We start from the raw sequence: 24,024 nt of genomic DNA, 5'->3' as shown, positions 1-24,024 counted from the left end.
CAAGGGAAGCGAAGAGTGGACACATATGTTCCATATTTACGAAAAGACTACCGCATGATCAAGGGAAACGAAGAAAGCACACATGTGTGCAATATTTAAGAAGTCTACCGCGTGTTCAAGGAAAACGAAGAATAGACACATATGTTCCATATTCAAGAAAAAACTACCGCGTGTTCAAGGAAAACGAAGAATGGACACTTATGTTCCATATTCACGAAAAGACTACCGCGTGTTCAAGAGAGGCGAAGAGTGGATACAAATGTTCCATATTTACGAAAAGACTACCGCATGTTCAAGAGAAACGAAAAATGGACACATATGTTCCAAATTCACGAAAAGACTTGCATATTCACGTAAAGACTACCGCGTGTTCAAGGAAAGCGAAGAATGGACACATATGTTCCATATTCACGAAAAGACTACCGCGTGTTCAAGGGAAGCGAAGAGTGGACACACATGTTCCATATTCACGGAAAGACTACCGCGTGTTCAAGGAAAACGAAGAATGGACACATATGTTCCATATTCACGAAAAAACTACCGCGTGTTCAAGGGAAGCAAAGAGTGGGCACATATGTTCCATATTAACTAAATGACTACCGCGTGTTCAAGGAAAACGAAAAATGGACACATATGTTCCATATTCACGAAAAGACTACCGCGTGTTCAAGAGAAACGAAAAATGGACACATATGTTCCATATTCACGTAAAGACTACCGCGTGTTCAAGGAAAACGAAGAATGGACACATATGTTCCATATTCACGAAAAGACTACCGCGTGTTCAAGGGAAGCGAAGAGTGGACACATATGTTCCATATTTACGAAAAGACTACCGCGTGTTCAAGGAAAACGAAGAATGGACACATATGTTCCAGATTCACGAAAAGACTACCGCTTGTTCAAGAGAAACGAAAAATGGACACATATGTTCCATATTCACGAAAAGACTTGCATATTCACGTAAAGACTACCGCGTGTTCAAGGGATGCGAAGAGTGGATACATATGTTCCAAATTCACGAAAAGACTACCGCGTGTTCAAGGAAAACGAAAAATGGACACATATGTTCCATATTCACGTAAAGACTACCGCGTGTTCAAGGAAAACGAAGAATGGACACATATGTTCCATATTCACGAAAAGACTACCGCGTGTTCAAGGGAAGCGAAGAGTGGGCACATATGTTCCATATTAACTAAAAGACTACCGCGTGTTCAACGAAAACGAAGAATGGACACATATGTTCCATATTCACGTAAAGACTGCCGCGTGTTCAAGGAAAACGAAAAATGGACACATATGTTCCATATTCACGAAAAGACTACCGCGTGTTCAAGAGAAACGAAAAATGGACACATGTTCTATATTCACGTAAAGACTCACGCGTGTTCAAGGAAAACGAAAAATGGACACATATGTTCTATATTCACGTAAAGACTACCGCGTGTTCAAGGAAAACGAAGAATGGACACATATGTTCCATATTCACGAAAAGACTACCGCGTGTTCAAGGGAGGCGAAGAGTGGATACATATGTACCAATTTCACGAAAAGACTACCGCGTGTTCAAGGAAAACGAAAAATGGACACATATGTTCCATATTCACGTAAAGACTGCCGCGTGTTCAAGGAAAACGAAAAATGGACACATATGTTCCATATTCACGAAAAGACTACCGCGTGTTCAAGAGAAACGAAAAATGGACACATATGTTCTATATTCACGTAAAGACTACCGCGTGTTCAAGGAAAACGAAGAATGGACACATATGTTCCATATTCACGAAAAGACTACCGCGTGTTCAAGGGAAGCGAAGAGTGGACACATATGTTCCATATTCACGTAAAGACTGCCGCATGTTCAAGGAAAACGAAAAATGGACACATATGTTCCATATTCACGAAAAGACTACCGCGTGTTCAAGAGAAACGAAAAATGGACACATATGTTCTATATTCACGTAAAGACTACCGCGTGTTCAAGGAAAACGAAGAATGGACACATATGTTCCATATTCACGAAAAGACTACCGCGTGTTCAAGGGAAGCGAAGAGTGGACACATATGTTCCATATTTACGAAAAGACTACCGCATGATCAAGGGAAACGAAGAAAGCACACATGTGTGCAATATTTAAGAAGTCTACCGCGTGTTCAAGGAAAACGAAGAATAGACACATATGTTCCATATTCAAGAAATAACTACCGCGTGTTCAAGGAAAACGAAGAATGGACACATATGTTCCATATTCACGAAAAGACTACCGCGTGTTCAAGGGAGGCGAAGAGTGGATACAAATGTTCCAAATTCACGAAAAGACTACCGCGTGTTCTAGGGAAGCGAAGAGTGGACACATATGTTCCATATTTACGAAAAGACTACCGCATGTTCAAGAGAAACGAAAAATGGACACATATGTTCCAAATTCACGAAAAGACTTGCATATTCACGTAAAGACTACCGCGTGTTCAAGGAAAACGAAAAATGGACACATATGTTCCATATTCACGAAAAGACTACCGCGTGTTCAAGAGAAACGAAAAATGGACACATATGTTCCATATTCACGTAAAGACTACCGCGTGTTCAAGGAAAACGAAGAATGGACACATATGTTCCATATTCACGAAAAGACTACCGCGTGTTAAAGGGAAGCGAAGAGTGGACACATATATTCCATATTTACGAAAAGACTACCGCGTGTTCAAGGAAAGCGAAGAATGGACACATATGTTCCAGATTCACGAAAAGACTACCGCGTGTTCAAGAGAAACGAAAAATGGACACATATGTTCCATATTCACGAAAAGACTTGCATATTCACGTAAAGACTACCGCGTGTTCAAGGGATGCGAAGAGTGGATACATATGTTCCAAATTCACGAAAAGACTACCGCGTGTTCAAGGAAAACGAAAAATGGACACATATGTTCCATATTCACGTAAAGACTACCGCGTGTTCAAGGAAAACGAAGAATGGACACATATGTTCCATATTCACGAAAAGACTACCGCGTGTTCAAGGGAAGCGAAGAGTGGGCACATATGTTCCATATTAACTAAAAGACTACCGCGTGTTCAACGAAAACGAAGAATGGACACATATGTTCCATATTCACGTAAAGACTGCCGCGTGTTCAAGGAAAACGAAAAATGGACACATATGTTCCATATTCACGAAAAGACTACCGCGTGTTCAAGAGAAACGAAAAATGGACACATGTTCTATATTCACGTAAAGACTCACGCGTGTTCAAGGAAAACGAAAAATGGACACATATGTTCTATATTCACGTAAAGAATACCGCGTGTTCAAGGAAAACGAAGAATGGACACATATGTTCCATATTCACGAAAAGACTACCGCGTGTTCAAGGGAGGCGAAGAGTGGATACATATGTTCCAATTTCACGAAAAGACTACCGCGTGTTCAAGGAAAACGAAAAATGGACACATATGTTCCATATTCACGAAAAGACTACCGCGTGTTCAAGAGAAACGAAAAATGGACACATATGTTCTATGTTCACGTAAAGACTACCGCGTGTTCAAGGAAAACGAAGAATGGACACATATGTTCCATATTCACGAAAAGACTACCGCGTGTTCAAGGGAAGCGAAGAGTGGACACATATGTTCCATATTTACGAAAAGACTACCGCATGATCAAGGGAAGCGAAGAGTGGACACATATGTTCCATATTTACGAAAAGACTACCGCATGATCAAGGGAAACGAAGAAAGCACACATGTGTGCAATATTTAAGAAGTCTACCGCGTGTTCAAGGAAAACGAAGAATAGACACATATGTTCCATATTCAAGAAAAAACTACCGCGTGTTCAAGGAAAACGAAGAATGGACACATATGTTCCATATTCACGAAAAGACTACCGCGTGTTCAAGAGAGGCGAAGAGTGGATACAAATGTTCCATATTTACGAAAAGACTACCGCATGTTCAAGAGAAACGAAAAATGGACACATATGTTCCAAATTCACGAAAAGACTTGCATATTCACGTAAAGACTACCGCGTGTTCAAGGAAAGCGAAGAATGGACACATATGTTCCATATTCACGAAAAGACTACCGCGTGTTCAAGGGAAGCGAAGAGTGGACACACATGTTCCATATTCACGGAAAGACTACCGCGTGTTCAAGGAAAACGAAGAATGGACACATATGTTCCATATTCACGAAAAAACTACCGCGTGTTCAAGGGAAGCAAAGAGTGGGCACATATGTTCCATATTAACTAAATGACTACCCCGTGTTCAAGGAAAACGAAAAATGGACACATATGTTCCATATTCACGAAAAGACTACCGCGTGTTCAAGAGAAACGAAAAATGGACACATATGTTCCATATTCACGTAAAGACTACCGCGTGTTCAAGGAAAACGAAGAATGGACACATATGTTCCATATTCACGAAAAGACTACCGCGTGTTCAAGGGAAGCGAAGAGTGGACACATATGTTCCATATTTACGAAAAGACTACCGCGTGTTCAAGGAAAACGAAGAATGGACACATATGTTCCAGATTCACGAAAAGACTACCGCCTGTTCAAGAGAAACGAAAAATGGACACATATGTTCCATATTCACGAAAAGACTTGCATATTCACGTAAAGACTACCGCGTGTTCAAGGGATGCGAAGAGTGGATACATATGTTCCAAATTCACGAAAAGACTACCGCGTGTTCAAGGAAAACGAAAAATGGACACATATGTTCCATATTCACGTAAAGACTACCGCGTGTTCAAGGAAAACGAAGAATGGACACATATGTTCCATATTCACGAAAAGACTACCGCGTGTTCAAGGGAAGCGAAGAGTGGGCACATATGTTCCATATTAACTAAAAGACTACCGCGTGTTCAACGAAAACGAAGAATGGACACATATGTTCCATATTCACGTAAAGACTGCCGCGTGTTCAAGGAAAACGAAAAATGGACACATATGTTCCATATTCACGAAAAGACTACCGCGTGTTCAAGAGAAACGAAAAATGGACACATGTTCTATATTCACGTAAAGACTCACGCGTGTTCAAGGAAAACGAAAAATGGACACATATGTTCTATATTCACGTAAAGACTACCGCGTGTTCAAGGAAAACGAAGAATGGACACATATGTTCCATATTCACGAAAAGACTACCGCGTGTTCAAGGGAGGCGAAGAGTGGATACATATGTTCCAATTTCACGAAAAGACTACCGCGTGTTCAAGGAAAACGAAAAATGGACACATATGTTCCATATTCACGTAAAGACTGCCGCGTGTTCAAGGAAAACGAAAAATGGACACATATGTTCTATATTCACGTAAAGACTGCCGCGTGTTCAAGGAAAACGAAGAATGGACACATATGTTCCATATTCACGAAAAGACTACCGCGTGTTCAAGGGAAGCGAAGAGTGGACACATATGTTCCATATTCACGTAAAGACTGCCGCGTGTTCAAGGAAAACGAAAAATGGACACATATGTTCTATATTCATGTAAAGACTACCGCGTGTTCAAGGAAAACGAAAAATGGACACATATGTTCCATATTCACGAAAAGACTACCGCGTGTTCAAGAGAAACGAAAAATGGACACATATGTTCTATATTCACGTAAAGACTACCGCGTGTTCAAGGAAAACGAAGAATGGACACATATGTTCCATATTCACGAAAAGACTACCGCGTGTTCAAGGGAAGCGAAGAGTGGACACATATGTTCCATATTTACGAAAAGACTACCGCATGATCAAGGGAAACGAAGAAAGCACACATGTGTGCAATATTTAAGAAGTCTACCGCGTGTTCAAGGAAAACGAAGAATAGACACATATGTTCCATATTCAAGAAAAAACTACCGCGTGTTCAAGGAAAACGAAGAATGAACACATATGTTCCATATTCACGAAAAGACTACCGCGTGTTCAAGGGAGGCGAAGAGTGGATACAAATGTTCCAAATTCACGAAAAGACTACCGCGTGTTCTAGGGAAGCGAAGAGTGGACACATATGTTCCATATTTACGAAAAGACTACCGCATGTTCAAGAGAAACGAAAAATGGACACATATGTTCCAAATTCACGAAAAGACTTGCATATTCACGTAAAGACTACCGCGTGTTCAAGGAAAACGAAGAATGGACACATATGTTCCATATTCACAAAAAGACTACCGCGTGTTCAAGGGAAACGAAAAATGGACACATATGTTCCATATTCACGAAAAAACTACCGCCTGTTCAAGGGAAGCGAAGAGTGGGCACATATGTTCCATATTTACGAAAAGACTACCGCATGATCAAGGGAAACGAAGAAAGCACACATGTGTGCAATATTTAAGAAGTCTACCGCGTGTTCAAGGAAAACGAAGAATAGACACATATGTTCCATATTCAAGAAAAAACTACCGCGTGTTCAAGGAAAACGAAGAATGGACACATATGTTCCATATTCACGAAAAGACTACCGCGTGTTCAAGGGAGGCGAAGAGTGGATACATATGTTCCAATTTCACGAAAAGACTACCGCGTGTTAAAGGAAAACGAAAAATGGACACATATGTTCCATATTCACGTAAAGACTGCCGCGTGTTCAAGGAAAACGAAAAATGGACACATATGTTCTATATTCACGTAAAGACTACCGCGTGTTCAAGGAAAACGAAGAATGGACACATATGTTCCATATTCACGAAAAGACTACCGCGTGTTCAAGAGAAACGAAAAATGGACACATATGTTCTATATTCACGTAAAGACTACCGCGTGTTCAAGGAAAACGAAGAATGGACACATATGTTCCATATTCACGAAAAGACTACCGCGTGTTCAAGGGAAGCGAAGAGTGGACACATATGTTCCATATTCACGTAAAGACTGCCGCATGTTCAAGGAAAACGAAAAATGGACACATATGTTCCATATTCACGAAAAGACTACCGCGTGTTCAAGAGAAACGAAAAATGGACACATATGTTCTATATTCACGTAAAGACTACCGCGTGTTCAAGGAAAACGAAGAATGGACACATATGTTCCATATTCACGAAAAGACTACCGCGTGTTCAAGGGAAGCGAAGAGTGGACACATATGTTCCATATTTACGAAAAGACTACCGCATGATCAAGGGAAACGAAGAAAGCACACATGTGTGCAATATTTAAGAAGTCTACCGCGTGTTCAAGGAAAACGAAGAATAGACACATATGTTCCATATTCAAGAAATAACTACCGCGTGTTCAAGGAAAACGAAGAATGGACACATATGTTCCATATTCACGAAAAGACTACCGCGTGTTCAAGGGAGGCGAAGAGTGGATACAAATGTTCCAAATTCACGAAAAGACTACCGCGTGTTCTAGGGAAGCGAAGAGTGGACACATATGTTCCATATTTACGAAAAGACTACCGCATGTTCAAGAGAAACGAAAAATGGACACATATGTTCCAAATTCACGAAAAGACTTGCATATTCACGTAAAGACTACCGCGTGTTCAAGGAAAACGAAAAATGGACACATATGTTCCATATTCACGAAAAGACTACCGCGTGTTCAAGAGAAACGAAAAATGGACACATATGTTCCATATTCACGTAAAGACTACCGCGTGTTCAAGGAAAACGAAGAATGGACACATATGTTCCATATTCACGAAAAGACTACCGCGTGTTAAAGGGAAGCGAAGAGTGGACACATATATTCCATATTTACGAAAAGACTACCGCGTGTTCAAGGAAAACGAAGAATGGACACATATGTTCCAGATTCACGAAAAGACTACCGCGTGTTCAAGAGAAACGAAAAATGGACACATATGTTCCATATTCACGAAAAGACTTGCATATTCACGTAAAGACTACCGCGTGTTCAAGGGATGCGAAGAGTGGATACATATGTTCCAAATTCACGAAAAGACTACCGCGTGTTCAAGGAAAACGAAAAATGGACACATATGTTCCATATTCACGTAAAGACTACCGCGTGTTCAAGGAAAACGAAGAATGGACACATATGTTCCATATTCACGAAAAGACTACCGCGTGTTCAAGGGAAGCGAAGAGTGGGCACATATGTTCCATATTAACTAAAAGACTACCGCGTGTTCAACGAAAACGAAGAATGGACACATATGTTCCATATTCACGTAAAGACTGCCGCGTGTTCAAGGAAAACGAAAAATGGACACATATGTTCCATATTCACGAAAAGACTACCGCGTGTTCAAGAGAAACGAAAAATGGACACATGTTCTATATTCACGTAAAGACTCACGCGTGTTCAAGGAAAACGAAAAATGGACACATATGTTCTATATTCACGTAAAGAATACCGCGTGTTCAAGGAAAACGAAGAATGGACACATATGTTCCATATTCACGAAAAGACTACCGCGTGTTCAAGGGAGGCGAAGAGTGGATACATATGTTCCAATTTCACGAAAAGACTACCGCGTGTTCAAGGAAAACGAAAAATGGACACATATGTTCCATATTCACGTAAAGACTGCCGCGTGTTCAAGGAAAACGAAAAATGGACACATATGTTCCATATTCACGAAAAGACTACCGCGTGTTCAAGGGAAGCGAAGAGTGGACACATATGTTCCATATTCACGTAAAGACTACCGCGTGTTCAAGAGAAACGAAAAATGGACACATATGTTCTATATTCACGTAAAGACTACCGCGTGTTCAAGGAAAACGAAGAATGGACACATATGTTCCATATTCACGAAAAGACTACCGCGTGTTCAAGGGAAGCGAAGAGTGGACACATATGTTCCATATTCACGTAAAGACTGCCGCGTGTTCAAGGAAAACGAAAAATGGACACATATGTTCTATATTCACGTAAAGAATACCGCGTGTTCAAGGAAAACGAAGAATGGACACATATGTTCCATATTCACGTAAAGACTACCGCGTGTTCAAGGAAAACGAAGAATGGACACATATGTTCCATATTCACGAAAAGACTACCGCGTGTTCAAGAGAAACGAAAAATGGACACATATGTTCTATATTCACGTAAAGACTACCGCGTGTTCAAGGAAAACGAAGAATGGACACATATGTTCCATATTCACGAAAAGACTACCGCGTGTTCAAGGGAAGCGAAGAGTGGACACATATGTTCCATATTCACGTAAAGACTGCCGCGTGTTCAAGGAAAACGAAAAATGGACACATATGTTCTATATTCATGTAAAGACTACCGCGTGTTCAAGGAAAACGAAAAATGGACACATATGTTCCATATTCACGAAAAGACTACCGCGTGTTCAAGAGAAACGAAAAATGGACACATATGTTCTATATTCACGTAAAGACTACCGCGTGTTCAAGGAAAACGAAGAATGGACACATATGTTCCATATTCACGAAAAGACTACCGCGTGTTCAAGGGAAGCGAAGAGTGGACACATATGTTCCATATTTACGAAAAGACTACCGCATGATCAAGGGAAACGAAGAAAGCACACATGTGTGCAATATTTAAGAAGTCTACCGCGTGTTCAAGGAAAACGAAGAATAGACACATATGTTCCATATTCAAGAAAAAACTACCGCGTGTTCAAGGAAAACGAAGAATGGACACATATGTTCCATATTCACGAAAAGACTACCGCGTGTTCAAGGGAGGCGAAGAGTGGATACAAATGTTCCAAATTCACGAAAAGACTACCGCGTGTTCTAGGGAAGCGAAGAGTGGACACATATGTTCCATATTTACGAAAAGACTACCGCATGTTCAAGAGAAACGAAAAATGGACACATATGTTCCAAATTCACGAAAAGACTTGCATATTCACGTAAAGACTACCGCGTGTTCAAGGAAAGCGAAGAATGGACACATATGTTCCATATTCACGAAAAGACTACCGCGTGTTCAAGGGAAGCGAAGAGTGGACACACATGTTCCATATTCACGGAAAGACTACCGCGTGTTCAAGGAAAACGAAGAATGGACACATATGTTCCATATTCACAAAAAGACTACCGCGTGTTCAAGGGAAACGAAAAATGGACACATATGTTCCATATTCACGAAAAAACTACCGCCTGTTCAAGGGAAGCGAAGAGTGGGCACATATGTTCCATATTTACGAAAAGACTACCGCATGATCAAGGGAAACGAAGAAAGCACACATGTGTGCAATATTTAAGAAGTCTACCGCGTGTTCAAGGAAAACGAAGAATAGACACATATGTTCCATATTCAAGAAAAAACTACCGCGTGTTCAAGGAAAACGAAGAATGGACACATATGTTCCATATTCACGAAAAGACTACCGCGTGTTCAAGGGAGGCGAAGAGTGGATACATATGTTCCAATTTCACGAAAAGACTACCGCGTGTTCAAGGAAAACGAAAAATGGACACATATGTTCCATATTCACGTAAAGACTGCCGCGTGTTCAAGGAAAACGAAAAATGGACACATATGTTCTATATTCACGTAAAGACTACCGCGTGTTCAAGGAAAACGAAGAATGGACACATATGTTCCATATTCACGAAAAGACTACCGCGTGTTCAAGAGAAACGAAAAATGGACACATATGTTCTATATTCACGTAAAGACTACCGCGTGTTCAAGGAAAACGAAGAATGGACACATATGTTCCATATTCACGAAAAGACTACCGCGTGTTCAAGGGAAGCGAAGAGTGGACACATATGTTCCATATTCACGTAAAGACTGCCGCATGTTCAAGGAAAACGAAAAATGGACACATATGTTCCATATTCACGAAAAGACTACCGCGTGTTCAAGAGAAACGAAAAATGGACACATATGTTCTATATTCACGTAAAGACTACCGCGTGTTCAAGGAAAACGAAGAATGGACACATATGTTCCATATTCACGAAAAGACTACCGCGTGTTCAAGGGAAGCGAAGAGTGGACACATATGTTCCATATTTACGAAAAGACTACCGCATGATCAAGGGAAACGAAGAAAGCACACATGTGTGCAATATTTAAGAAGTCTACCGCGTGTTCAAGGAAAACGAAGAATAGACACATATGTTCCATATTCAAGAAAAAACTACCGCGTGTTCAAGGAAAACGAAGAATGGACACATATGTTCCATATTCACGAAAAGACTACCGCGTGTTCAAGGGAGGCGAAGAGTGGATACAAATGTTCCAAATTCACGAAAAGACTACCGCGTGTTCTAGGGAAGCGAAGAGTGGACACATATGTTCCATATTTACGAAAAGACTACCGCATGTTCAAGAGAAACGAAAAATGGACACATATGTTCCAAATTCACGAAAAGACTTGCATATTCACGTAAAGACTACCGCGTGTTCAAGGAAAGCGAAGAATGGACACATATGTTCCATATTCACGAAAAGACTACCGCGTGTTCAAGGGAAGCGAAGAGTGGACACATATGTTCCATATTCACGAAAAGACTACCGCGTGTTCAAGGAAAACGAAGAATGGACACATATGTTCCATATTCACGAAAAGACTACCGCGTGTTCTAGGGAAGCGAAGAGAGGACACATATGTTCCATATTCACGAAAAGACTACCGCGTGTTCAAGGAAAACGAAGAATGGACACATATGTTCCATATTCACGAAAAGACTACCGCGTGTTCAAGGAAAACGAAGAATGGACACATATGTTCCATATTCACGAAAAGACTACCGCATGTTCAAGAGAAACGAAAAATGGACACATATGTTCCAAATTCACGAAAAGACTTGCATATTCACTTAAAGACTACCGCGTGTTCAAGGGAAACGAAAAATGGACACATATGTTCCAGATTCACGAAAAGACTTGCATATTCACTTAAAGACTACCGCGTGTTCAAGGGAAACGAAAAATGGACACATATGTTCCATATTCACGAAAAAACTACCGCGTGTTCAAGGGAAGCGAAGAGTGGGCACTTATGTTCCATATTAACTAAATGACTACCGCGTGTTCAAGGAAAACGAAAAATGGACACATATGTTCCATATTCACGAAAAGACTACCGCGTGTTCAAGGAAAACGAAGAATGGACACATATGTTCCATATTCACGAAAAGACTACCGCGTGTTCTAGGGAAGCGAAGAGTGGACACATATGTTCCATATTTACGAAAAGACTACCGCATGTTCAAGAGAAACGAAAAATGGACACATATGTTCCAAATTCACGAAAAGACTTGCATATTCACTTAAAGACTACCGCGTGTTCAAGGAAAACGAAGAATGGACACATATGAGAAAAATTTATTTTGGATTTGCCGTCTGTTCAGAATATGGAACTGTCTGTATGATTCTCGCATGGTAATTAACTTGAATAACTTAGTAGATACCTATATGATTGCCATTTATAAAATCCTCAGCAGTAGATTCCTTACAATCCTTCAAATTAAACCACATAATCTCTTCAAATCTGTAGTTGTAGTAATGCTTTATTAAATAAACGGCATAATCATTAGTGTTAATGTGTAAAAAAACAGGGATTGCTCATTCTGCCCACCTAGGGTGCTCACTATCTCTTACCCGCTATGCAATTTGACGTGTGGCAAAATTTACAACAATTAACTTTTCTCTTTTACTACACACTAAGGCTGTGAACCATTTCGCTTGTTCGTTTAACTTTTAGTTAAAATCTGACTTTTCGATAGTTATTTTGAAAATAACCCTACTCGCGAGCAGGGTTAGTCTTGATAGTTCGATAGTTATTTTTTGTTCGCAATGATTTGGCTGCGTACTGCATTTTGTTCCAAATAACTACTCTGCCAACACTCGCATAACAGTCCCATTTGACTTTTCATCACTTTTGAGTTAACGTTATGAATAGTTATCATTTTTGATGTACTTCCAAAAACAACAATAAAAATTACGAATTTTTATGTCAATGTGTGGAAAAAATACCAAGTCATGAGCGTCCCATATCAAAAGTACCCGCATAACAGTCCCATCATGGATTTTTGTGTTATGTAACACAAAGTTGAACAACTTTGTAGTAATTGTTATATTTTTACTGTTATATATTCATGTGCAAAGCAATCTGTGAAAGTTTCGAGATAATCGAAATATTTTTCAAATTTTGGCGATTTTTCAAAGTTTTATATGGGAACATGTTTTCAAACTTCAAATGCCGTTTTCTCAATTCCTACTTTTTGCAAATGGGACTGTTATGCGAGTGGGGGCAGTACTCCTCTGTCAAATTTCAAATGGGCCACCGTCGTGGTTATTTTTTAACTTTTCGATGGCAAATAACTATCCAAGTGTCAAATTTTAACTAAAAGTTAAACGAACAAGCGAAATGGTTCACACCCTAAGATCAGCTCGGTAGTTTTCCAATGTTTTTATTGCAGACTACATCCCAAATTGGACTATCACACTTTTTTTGGTACGCCTAAAAAGTGTGATAAAAGTGCACATTTGCCTCGGATCGTCTCGACGTCTTCGGTGCACTTATTCCTCCATTTACAAGGAATAAGTGCACCGAAGACCTCAACTCGATCCGACGTGTCCCTGCGCAGCAATCACACTTTGAAGGTGTGTGCACACTATTGTGTCAGTCCAATTTGGGGTGCAGTCAGCAATACTGAGTTCTCAACAGCAGATTTAACTCGGTACGCTCGGTTGTTTCTTTTGCAGATATTCTGTAAACGTGTTACCGAGCTCAGCTAACAAACTGTCAAAACTTGCTGAAGCACGGTAAATATCGTTACTGGTGAACGGTAAATACGATTACCGAGTGTACCGAGATAAATCTGCTGTTGAAAACTCAGTAAAAAGATGGAAAAAATACTGAACTCAGTGAAAAAATTACTGAGCTGGAACATCTGAATCTTAGTGTGTATTCAAAATTTTGCTAAATCAACTAGATTTGGGAACAAAACACATAAGCTGCTCACCTACTCCTACAACATCTAGCGGACTAAAAAAAAATAAGGTGATTATAGAATGAAGTCACACCCTGAATTTTCAAAAGCACAAATTTGAAGAACAAAATATCGCATTGTTGATCGATTGGTCACCCGCTGGTGGCAACCAATCCATCAACTTCTCGGTGCAATCCGGCATCTGGTTCTTCAAATTTGTGCTCTTGAAAATTCGAGGTGTGGCTTCGTCATATCTTCACCTTAAGTCAAGTGAGAAATTGACTAGATAGTTGTGCCCAAAATGGGACTCCATGTCCAAAAAACCCCAATCCCTACTTATGTAAACATATGAAGTTTCCCAAGTAATCTCGAAGATTAGTCCACAACGGTTAAAGGTCATCCATTAAGTACGTCACGGTCCTAGGGGGGAGGGGAGTGTGTGACAGTGTGACAAGCATTGCGTCAAGTATAGGAAAACCCCGTACGAAGGGGGGGAGGGAGGATTGAAAAATCCAATATTTAGCGTGACATACTTAATGGATGCTCCCTTACCTTTCAGAACTGAAATCGGTCCCATAAACTAGAAGGGATCGTTTTTGCAGATCAACTTCTGTCAATCAGGGGAATTATCTTGCGATAGCGACAGCCAGAGAAATCATTGCTTTCACGAGTAGGTACTCCTTTGATTGTTGGAAAATAATTACAGATAATGATTCTCCTGACTGTCAAAGATGATTCCCAAGGCTGACGCTGATCTTCTGTTAGCCGGAAGATTCATTTTACGATATTTTATCTGACGGCAGATAATTTCCCGGATGCCAGAAAGTCTCCAGCTTTCGGTAGGCGAAAGTAGTCTTTCGCCTAACGGAGAAACCACCTTCTGGCAGTAGACGGAATGGTCTTTCAAAGGCCGGAAGAATCATGCTTTCTCAAGACTTATTAGAATTAGAAAGATGATTTCGACTATCTAAAGATTCGTTCGGATTTGGGAAGATGATTTCTTCTGCTGTCGAAAACTGAAAACCAAATTTCTGTAGCCGTGTGATTCCTCCGGCAACCTGATTTTGATGTTTAGCTTCCGACAGTAGTATAAATCACCTACTCAAATTCGAATGATGCTTCAGATTGTCGAATTCATCTTCCAAAAGCAGGAGGAATCTTGCGAAGGCGGCCTTTGAAAGACCATTCCTGCTTCTACTAGGAGATGGTGCGGGTGTGGGTAGCGGGTAGCAGTAGTATTCTATACATTTTTTTCTTACCTGCCCTACTTCATCCAGCTGGCATTTGAGGAAATCGCTCGGGCACCGAGCGCCACCACGGTGCATCACTCCGGGAAATGAGGATGGAGCTGTATCGGCGGGAAGAATGTAAAATTGTAGTCTCTCAAAATTTTAATTAATGATAAATGCTAAACTTACCTGTTACCATCGAAACACAATGGGAATTTCACGTGACGCCATGATGCCGACGATGCCGACCGAGCACGCTAAGGTCAGTTTACCCATAAATAGGTAGATTATTTACCCATATTTGGGTTTCGTATCCATTACCAATAATATGGGTAAAGTTTACCAATAAATATTGGTAAAATTAACCCATATTCTTGATGAAGTGACTTCACTCATATATGGGTAAAGACTGTTTACCCATATTTGGATGAAAAAAATAATATTTTCGAGAGGTAGCGCCGAAATCGGTCGTTCGCTCGGTTCGTCAAAAATAAAACAATCGTTTTAGTAAATTATTCTCGGAACTATTGGAGAACGTTGATGCAAATTTACAAATTACACAACGCCTAGATGAAAAGGAAGCTGGTGACCTGTAAGTATCCTCGAAAATTCGTAAACGATTCGATAACCAGAAAAAAATACATACTACTTTTTCCTGTCGCTTTCAGCTGAACAGAAAAAAATTCCTTCGGGGTGGATTACAATTGGAACCAATTAAATCAGCAGGGTTCTGTGCTAGTGCTCTCGTGTAGGATTTGGCATCGCTTGATGAGCTGAATTTGAGCGTCTCAGTTGAACAAACTGCCCAGCAATCCATCGGAGTGCAAATAAACCGGAGACACACGTTTACCGTGAACGAATCATCTAGGATTCCGCTCCCTCTGCTGCCAAATTTAAATAGGCCGGCCGGATGATGCAAACCGCCCGGAGAAGAAAGAAGTGACATTCCCGTTGCAGAAGTGTTCTGTCTATGCCTCGGCTTCCCCGATGATTCGAGAGCAGTTGAAACCCACCCGGTCCAGAGCGGGAGCGGGAAGGAAACTGACACAAGTGGCTCAAGTCCGGGCATTATTAGAACTAGGAAGAAGTTTGCATCAATATCTGAGTAAGTTATGCAATTATTTATCACCAAAAATAGTATCTAATCTTATGCTTCTTCCAGTTTGTGCAGTTCACTCCCGGTCCTACCCATCCTGGTCGAGATCCTGGCCTCAAACGCCCATACGAGCAAGCACAAGAGTCAACAAACTGCATCAGCTGGTGGACCCTCCGGAGCGCGTTGTCCGGAAGAAAGCAGGCGTGCTCCACCATTAGAAAGCTCCTCGCGATCCTTTGACCATTGATGCCACCGCACGATCCAGCCTTTTCCTATGCGAAACGAAACAGAGGTGCTGGTACCGACCCAATCGTTAAAATCCATCAGCAAAACCCTACATGCATTTTTTTATTAATATTTTTCTGTTTTATAATAATGTTCGAATAAAATTTTCTCAAGTATTTTAATTTTATTTGTTTTCTTTTCGAAATTTATCGTTAGAATTTTATTTATAAATAAAAAAAATAAATACAAATCATTTACTCAAATATGCGTACTATGTACCCAAATTCAAAGAACTCATATATGGGTAAATTCAACCTGTATTGCCCGTAGATCCAACTTACCCAAATATGAGTAAAGTGTCTTTACCTATAAAATGAGGTTGTGCACTTTTCGGCGATTATGGGTAAAGTGTACTCATATTTGGGTAAACTGACCTTAAGCATTCAGTACACGCTTTGCCAATATGCGCAAATATTTGGCTATTTGACGTATCAGACGTTAGCAGACGTTTGCCGTTTGGCTATTATTTGTCAATGGTCAGTACACGTATGACAAACAATTGGCAAACTCACATTTGCACATGTTTGCCACTCGAGTACTGATTGGAGTTGCAAACATGACCAAATATTTGCTATATTGCCCTACTTGAAAAGTGCTCAATTTGTAATATTAGCAAATATTCGCCGTGACAAAGTTAGGCAAATATTTGCACAACAATGTTATTGCAAATTTATTTGGTCAGTACACGCATGACAAATAAATTTGTCTAATTTTGCCAAATATTTGCACATTTGGCAAAGCGTGTACTGAAGGCTTTAGCGTGAGAATAAGTTTGACAGTTGCGCCCGCACGCACACGCTTATTCAAAACTGCCAGGAAAGAAAGTCGTTTGCTACCCTGCAGGGGTGGGATGGGCCGGACCAGCCACACAGCTAATCAGAAGTACCTAAATTTTAACTACACGGTTGTTTGTGAAAACCCATTGATGGGTAAAAAAACACCCATTTTTGAGGAACATGCGTGTCTGTCAAAAAATGCATAAATTCATAAAAATAAAACGTGTGAAAAAATACCCATTTTAATCTTTTTCATTCAGCTTACGAATGGGTACACGGAACCGCCAAACTACCCAAAATTGAGTTCTTTTGACGCAATCCCACACTCAGAAATAAAAGTATACACGGAATTACTATTATTTATGCATTTTGTATCCGCATCTCTCTCACTCTCTTTCTGTTTTCATGCTATCTGGTGCTTCGCCTGGGTTGACGAAACACTTCTCTTCAACCCAGGCTAAACGGCAGATAGCATGAAAACAGAAAAAGAGTGAGAGAGATGCGGATACAAAATGCATAAATAATAGTAATTCCGTGTATACTTTTATTTCTGAGTGCATAGTTCGGCCCAATAAGCCAAATTTGAGTAAATCGATTAAACTCACACTAGGTAAATTGCCTTCACCTCCAGCAAAAACATTTACTTAAGAGTAGGTAAATTCAACCCAAGACCCCCCCCCCCCATTCAACCCAAATTTGAGTAAACCTGCATTTACCCAAAATTGGCTTATTGGGCTCAAGGACCCCCGTTGGGTAGATGCATCTCTGTTTGTTTTTGACAACATCGGTGAGGAAAAGAGGGAAAACAATCTAATTTTGGGTAACAAGTTTATTCGATATACTCAGCTTTGAGTAAAATCGACCCAAAAATTAGGTACTTTGATTTCTCCGTGTATTTTTTTTACTCTTTAATGGGTGAAAAAATAGTTCTCCAAAATTCTAGTCTGCAGGTGGAGCAAAATATTATATTTTCCAAGAATTATTTGTGAATGTCAGATATTAGGACGTACATTTTTGAAATAAGAAATGGTGAGTATTCGGAAATCATTGTAAAATAATTGTACAGGACTTGTCAAGTCACTTCAATGAAGTGTAATTTTTTTTTCAGTAAAATGAGCGCCGCGGCAGGAGAAACCTACTCCAAGGGAACTGGATCGGCATCAAATTACGCCGTATTTGTAAGTACGAATATGGAATGCCTTGCATCCAATAGCATCAGATCAGGACCCGAAACTCGAACCGGAACCCATCCAGAATGACTGAATGGAGCGAGATCCGGCGGAACTGCCAAATCGAAGGCAGGAAGGAGGCTGCTGCTGACAGAACGATGGTGATCCGGAATAATAAATACGATTCTATCAGAACTTGTAACATTTTTATAAATGAAATAGTGATATCAATAAAATTGATACGAAACTAGTGTAATTTTTAATATTGTTCATAATTATTATCATTTTTAAAATTCAAAGCAATTTTTCACTGAACATTTTCAAAAATGGGTGAATTTTTACCCATTTTTCCAATTGCTCCGCGTTTTCATAATGGGTAAATAAATACCCATCTCTTGACATAAACCGTCTTTACCCGTTAAATGAGTGGAGGCACTTCTATGGAAAATGGGTGTTTTTTCACCCATTAATGGGTATCTGAAAACGACCGTGTAAGGGACTAAACATAAATTACGTAAAGTGAGTACCGAGGATTGTTCACAATCTGCGAACATGATTGCGGAAAAAATTGCGACCATGACGCCGCTGGTATTACCCCGCTAATTCGACAGCGATTGTTGTCGAATTACCGAGGTTAACTTTCAATTCGACAAACTGATCACCCTACACGGAGAAACTGAAAAACTCAAAATTAGGTACTTTTAAACTCAATTTTGAGTTCTTTTTCATCTCCCTTTTCATGCGCTCTTTCTGTTGTTGTCAGAGAGTGAAGAGAGAAACAGCCCAACTTTTGCAGTTCCGTGCGTCAAGCCAAAACTGAGTTTCTAGCACAGTACTCAAATTTGAGTGAATACAACCTAGTCAAAATTTCGGTTGGGTGGAAAAAACTTAAAATTAGGTATTTTTTTCATATGGAAGCAAGCGGGAACAACCCAACAAAAACATCGTTTCCATCAACTCAAAATTGGCTTGACGCACGCAACCCCGAAGTTGGGTGGAAAGAACTCACTTTTGGGTAGTTTCGTCTCTCCGTGTACATCGCTTTGTTCATGGATATTTCCGTAATAATTAGCGAAAAAGCCGTAACCAACAAAATGTACACAATTTGAGTAATTGCAGGAGTGAAAAGAAGGTAGATTTGTCTTCTAAATGCTCACAAAGTTTCCTTGACATCACTTTTCTAACTATCGAAAATCACTGATTGAGTGAAAGGCGTAATCCCATTCTATTCCAAACGAACAAAAACAAGAATTACGCCTTCTACTCCTTTGTTTTGTTTGATGTTTTGTTTACGAAAGTGAAAGGCGAAACTGAAATCAACACGTAAACACGGCGATAGTAGAAGGCGAAACTGAAATCAAAACGTAAACACGGCGAAAGCAAATGGCGAAATTCTGTCAAAAATCATAAACAAGGCGAATAGTAAAAGGCAATTCTGAAAATGAAATCGATTCGAGGCGCATAGTATTAGGCGAAATTAGCATTCGCAGGTAGCAATTCAGGCGTAATTAAATAAATGCAATTTTTAGTGCAAAAAATATCAAATTCGTGCAGTGTTCTTAGAAAAACAAGAAACTATGTCAGAACTGTGTCAATTAACCTTATTTAAGTTGAATTATTCTGTATTACTTCTAAATAGGAATTAAAATTTGATCAGCAAAATTCGGTTGTTGTTTTCGCATTGTTATTGCTTTGTTAGTTACGCCCTATTCGCGAATTACTCCCGATTTGTCAACTCTACACGGTAAAAAATCTGCACTGTGATATACAGTCCCGATTCGTTCGTTGGCGGCTCGTTAGATGGGCTGTCTCGATGGTTGGATGTTCGCTAGTTGGGGCAAAACCCAACTAAAAAGCACTGTCAATGTCAAAATCGATGTCAAAACGAGTTTGACGTCTGACCGTCGTCGCATCGCAGCTCCTGTATACAGACCGTTTGCGCAAGTATGTGAGTGTTTCGTGACGTATTTCTCGTCACTTGCGTGTGTCTAGAGCATTCCGATCAGTTGTCAGTTGCCCCAACGAACGAACACGATTCGCTAATCGGGGCGCAGTCGTGACTCAACGAGCGAATCCTCACTGTAAACTGATTGGCACTTGAATTCGCACAACTGTTCAATCAGTTTGTTATCAATTACATATCATTTGACAAAGAACATCCAATGCCTCTTCAATTTTAATGTAACTTCACATCAATTCGTTGTTGGCAATGTTTTGATTTCAAAACTAAAATTTAAAAAAAAAATAAATGTGTACAGCCGCATCCAGATTCGATACCAGGACCTTTAGAGTCACGATCAACTATTTTACCACTACACTGCTTCACATCTGTTAGAGAGGTGCGAATCGAAGCGAAGCACTTTCTATCGCCTGTCATCTAGGTATATTTACTTTCATGCCCAAAACAGTCATTACCAAATCAACAACTTTTCACTTTGGATCGTATTGCTTTTTACAGTAGTGCAAATCGAAGGGATTTCCTGTTGATTTCTCTGATGGGTTTGTTTTGGTCCTCAAATCAACACTGACAGCATTGCGATCTCAAAGGAAAAGCACTTCTGATCATGTTGATTACGACATTGAATAGTTAAGGGATTTTTCCCTTACATCTAGCGTGCAGAATTTTTACCGTGTATTTTTGTTTTGTTTTGGTTTTTCGAATTGTTTTTGAACACAATTTTAACAGATAATGAAGTAGTGCGCATGAATAGCTCGTTTAGAGTACGACTGCAGCGATCGACACGCTCGGTCGTGTTCGCGGCGTGCTCACCAGAAAGTAAACTCTAATTGAGTATAAACCAAAAATTAACTGGCAATAGGCCTTTTCATGTGACAGTTCCGTGCATGCATTTGTTTACAAAGCTTGAACAACAGATGCTAACAAGAAAGTGTCATCTTCATAGAAGAACTGTCAAACGCCCGAAAAATCAGCTGATTTAAGACGTCAAATGAAAAGGCCCATATAGCGCTAGTTCGCTGCGCCATTTTTCGCTCTTTGTTAGTACAAAGAGCACCCAGAAGCAAGAAGAAGAATAGCTCGTTCTTTCTACGATTGTTGCCTCCCGTAGTTCATCCCGGTTGATGTCCAGGTGGTTGGGGTTTTTTTTTTTTAATTCGACAAATCAGTAACAAATTTTGAAAACGACATATAATCAATGGTAGTATAGATTATACGTCGTTTTCAAAATTTGTTACTGAAATGTCGAATAAGCGGGGAACGAATTAGAAAGTGCTTACCCAATATGTGGGTTGTGACCTTATAGTCTGCCAAAACCCGAGACAAAACCTTAGCCTCCAAACTTTTGTGGGGAATTGTGCTTGAAAATCCGATTATTCTATGAACAAAATAGCAAAATCTGTATTTTATTGGAAAATTTTAGTAAACCAACACGGATTTTCAGTGAGTCGGTCTAAATCGCTTCCTTAGGATCCCAGCTAACTTCCAATATGCGGGTTGTGACCTTATAGTCTGCCAAAACCTTAACCTCCAAACTTTTGTGGGGGCTTGTGCTTGAAAATCCGATAAATCTATGAACAAAATAGCAATATGCTTACTTTATAGATTTTTTTTAGTAAACCAACACGGATTTTCAGTAAGTTGGTCTCAATCGCTTCCTTAGGACCCAGCTTACTCCCGATATGCGGATTGTGACCTAATAGTCTGCCAAAACCTTAACCTCCAAACTTTTGTGGGGGCTTGTGCTTGAAAATCCGATATATCTATGAACAAAATATCAAAATGCGTACTTTATTGAAAAATTTTAGTAAACCAACACGGATTTTCAGTTAGTTGGTCTCAATCGCTTCCTTAGGGCCCCAGCTTACTCCCAATATGCGGGATGTGACCTTATAGTCTGCCAAAACCTTAACCTTCAAACTTTTGTGGGAATTGTGCTTGAAAATCCGATAAATCTGTTAACAAAACAGCAAATTCCGTATTTTATTGAAAAAAAAAACCAACACGGATTTTCAGTTAGTTGGTCTCAAACGCTTCCTTAGGACTCCAGCTTACTCCCAATATGCGGGTTGTGACCTTATAGTCTGTCAAAACCTTAACCTCCAATCTTTTGTGGGGGCTTGTGCTTGAAAATCCGATAAATCTATGAACAAAATAGCAAAATCGGTATTTTATTGAAAAAAATTAGTAAACCAACACGGATTTTCAGTTAGTTGGTCTCAATCGCTTCCCCAGGGTCCCAGCTAACTCCCAATATTCGGGTTGTGACCTTAAAGTTTGCCGGAACCTTGAGGACAAACTTCTTAACATCCCGCTTTGACAGTGCATCAAAACTTCAAACGCACAAATCTCAAGAAGCAAGTTTCACACAACAAAGTATTCTATTATTCTGTTCTTGCTCACTTGTAATAAGTCTAAAATAAGAAGATCAGGTGCGCTGGTTTTGTTTACGAAGAGATTTGTGCCCTCGAAATCGTGAGTAGGTGCCAAAGTCGGCCATTGTGGCGGCCATGTTGGGATTCTAACAAGTCTGTCCTTCCTCCAAACTTTTGTGGGGGTTTGTGCTTGAAAATCTGATAAATCTATGAACAAAAATGGCAAAATTGGTATTTCATGAATTTTTTTAGTAAATCAACACGGATTTTCAATTCGATGGTCTCAATTGCTTCCTCAGGGTCCCATAGCTAACTCCCAATATGCGGGTTGTGACCTTTTAGTTTGCCAAAACTTTAACCTCCAAACTTTTGTGGAGATTGTGCTTGAATATCTGATAAATCTATAAACAAAATGGCAAAATCCGTATTTCATGATTTTTTTAGTAAACAAACACGGATTATCAATTCGATGATCTCAACCGCTTCCTTAGAGTCCCAGCTAACTCCCAATATGCGGGTTGTGACCTTTCAGTTAGCCAAAACCTTAGCCTCCAAACTTTTGTGGGGGCATGTGTTTGAAAATCAGATCAATCTAAGAACAGAATTGCAAAATCGTATTTCAAGATTTTTTTTCAGTAAACCAACCCGGATTTTCAAATACTTGGGCGCAAACGCTTCCTTAGGGTCCCAGCTAACTCCCAATATGCGGGTTGTGGCCTTTCAGTTAGCCAAAACCTTAGCCTCCAAACTTTTGTGGGGGTTGTGCTTGAAAATCAGATAAATCTAAGAACAAAATTGCAAAATCCGTATTTTATGAATTTTTTTTCAGTAAACCAACATGAATTTTCAAATACTTGGGCGCAAACGCTTCCTTAGGATCCCAGCTAACTCCCAATATGCGGGTTGTGACCTTTCAGTTAGCCAAAACCTTAGCCTCCAAACTTTCAAGATTTCAAGATTTCAAGATTTTTTCAGTAAACCAACATGGATTTTCAAATACTTGGGCGCAAACGCTTCCTTAGGGTCCCAGCTAACTCCCAATGTGCGGGTTGTGACCTTTCGGTTTGCCAAAACCTTAGCCTCCAAACTTATGTGGGGGCTTGTGCTTGAAAATCAGATAAATCTAAGAACAAAATTGCAAAATCCGTATTTCATGAATTTTTTTCAGTAAACCAACATGGATTTTCAAGTACTTAGGTGCAAACGCTTCCTCAGGGTCCCAGCTAACTCCCAATATGCGGGTTGTGACGTTTCGGTTTA

General features: G+C 39.9%; 1 protein-coding gene and 1 long non-coding RNA gene across 8 annotated transcripts in view; one reads left to right on the top strand and one right to left on the bottom strand.

Annotated features, from left to right (window-relative positions):
- The window catches only part of LOC115253868 (uncharacterized), a 156,468-nt gene that overhangs the window by 64,414 nt on the left and 68,030 nt on the right, over window positions 1-24,024 (bottom strand). The window lies entirely within an intron of this gene.
- Window positions 17,256-19,353, top strand: LOC109415946 (uncharacterized). Its single transcript, XR_002131485.3, has 2 exons — window positions 17,256-18,292; window positions 18,372-19,353. It is a non-coding gene; the product is annotated as an uncharacterized LOC109415946 (long non-coding RNA).

Source organism: Aedes albopictus, chromosome 2 (genome assembly GCF_035046485.1).
Source record: "Aedes albopictus strain Foshan chromosome 2, AalbF5, whole genome shotgun sequence".
Classification (NCBI taxonomy): domain Eukaryota; kingdom Metazoa; phylum Arthropoda; class Insecta; order Diptera; family Culicidae; genus Aedes; species Aedes albopictus.
This window is presented reverse-complemented; position numbering and strand designations above follow the sequence as displayed.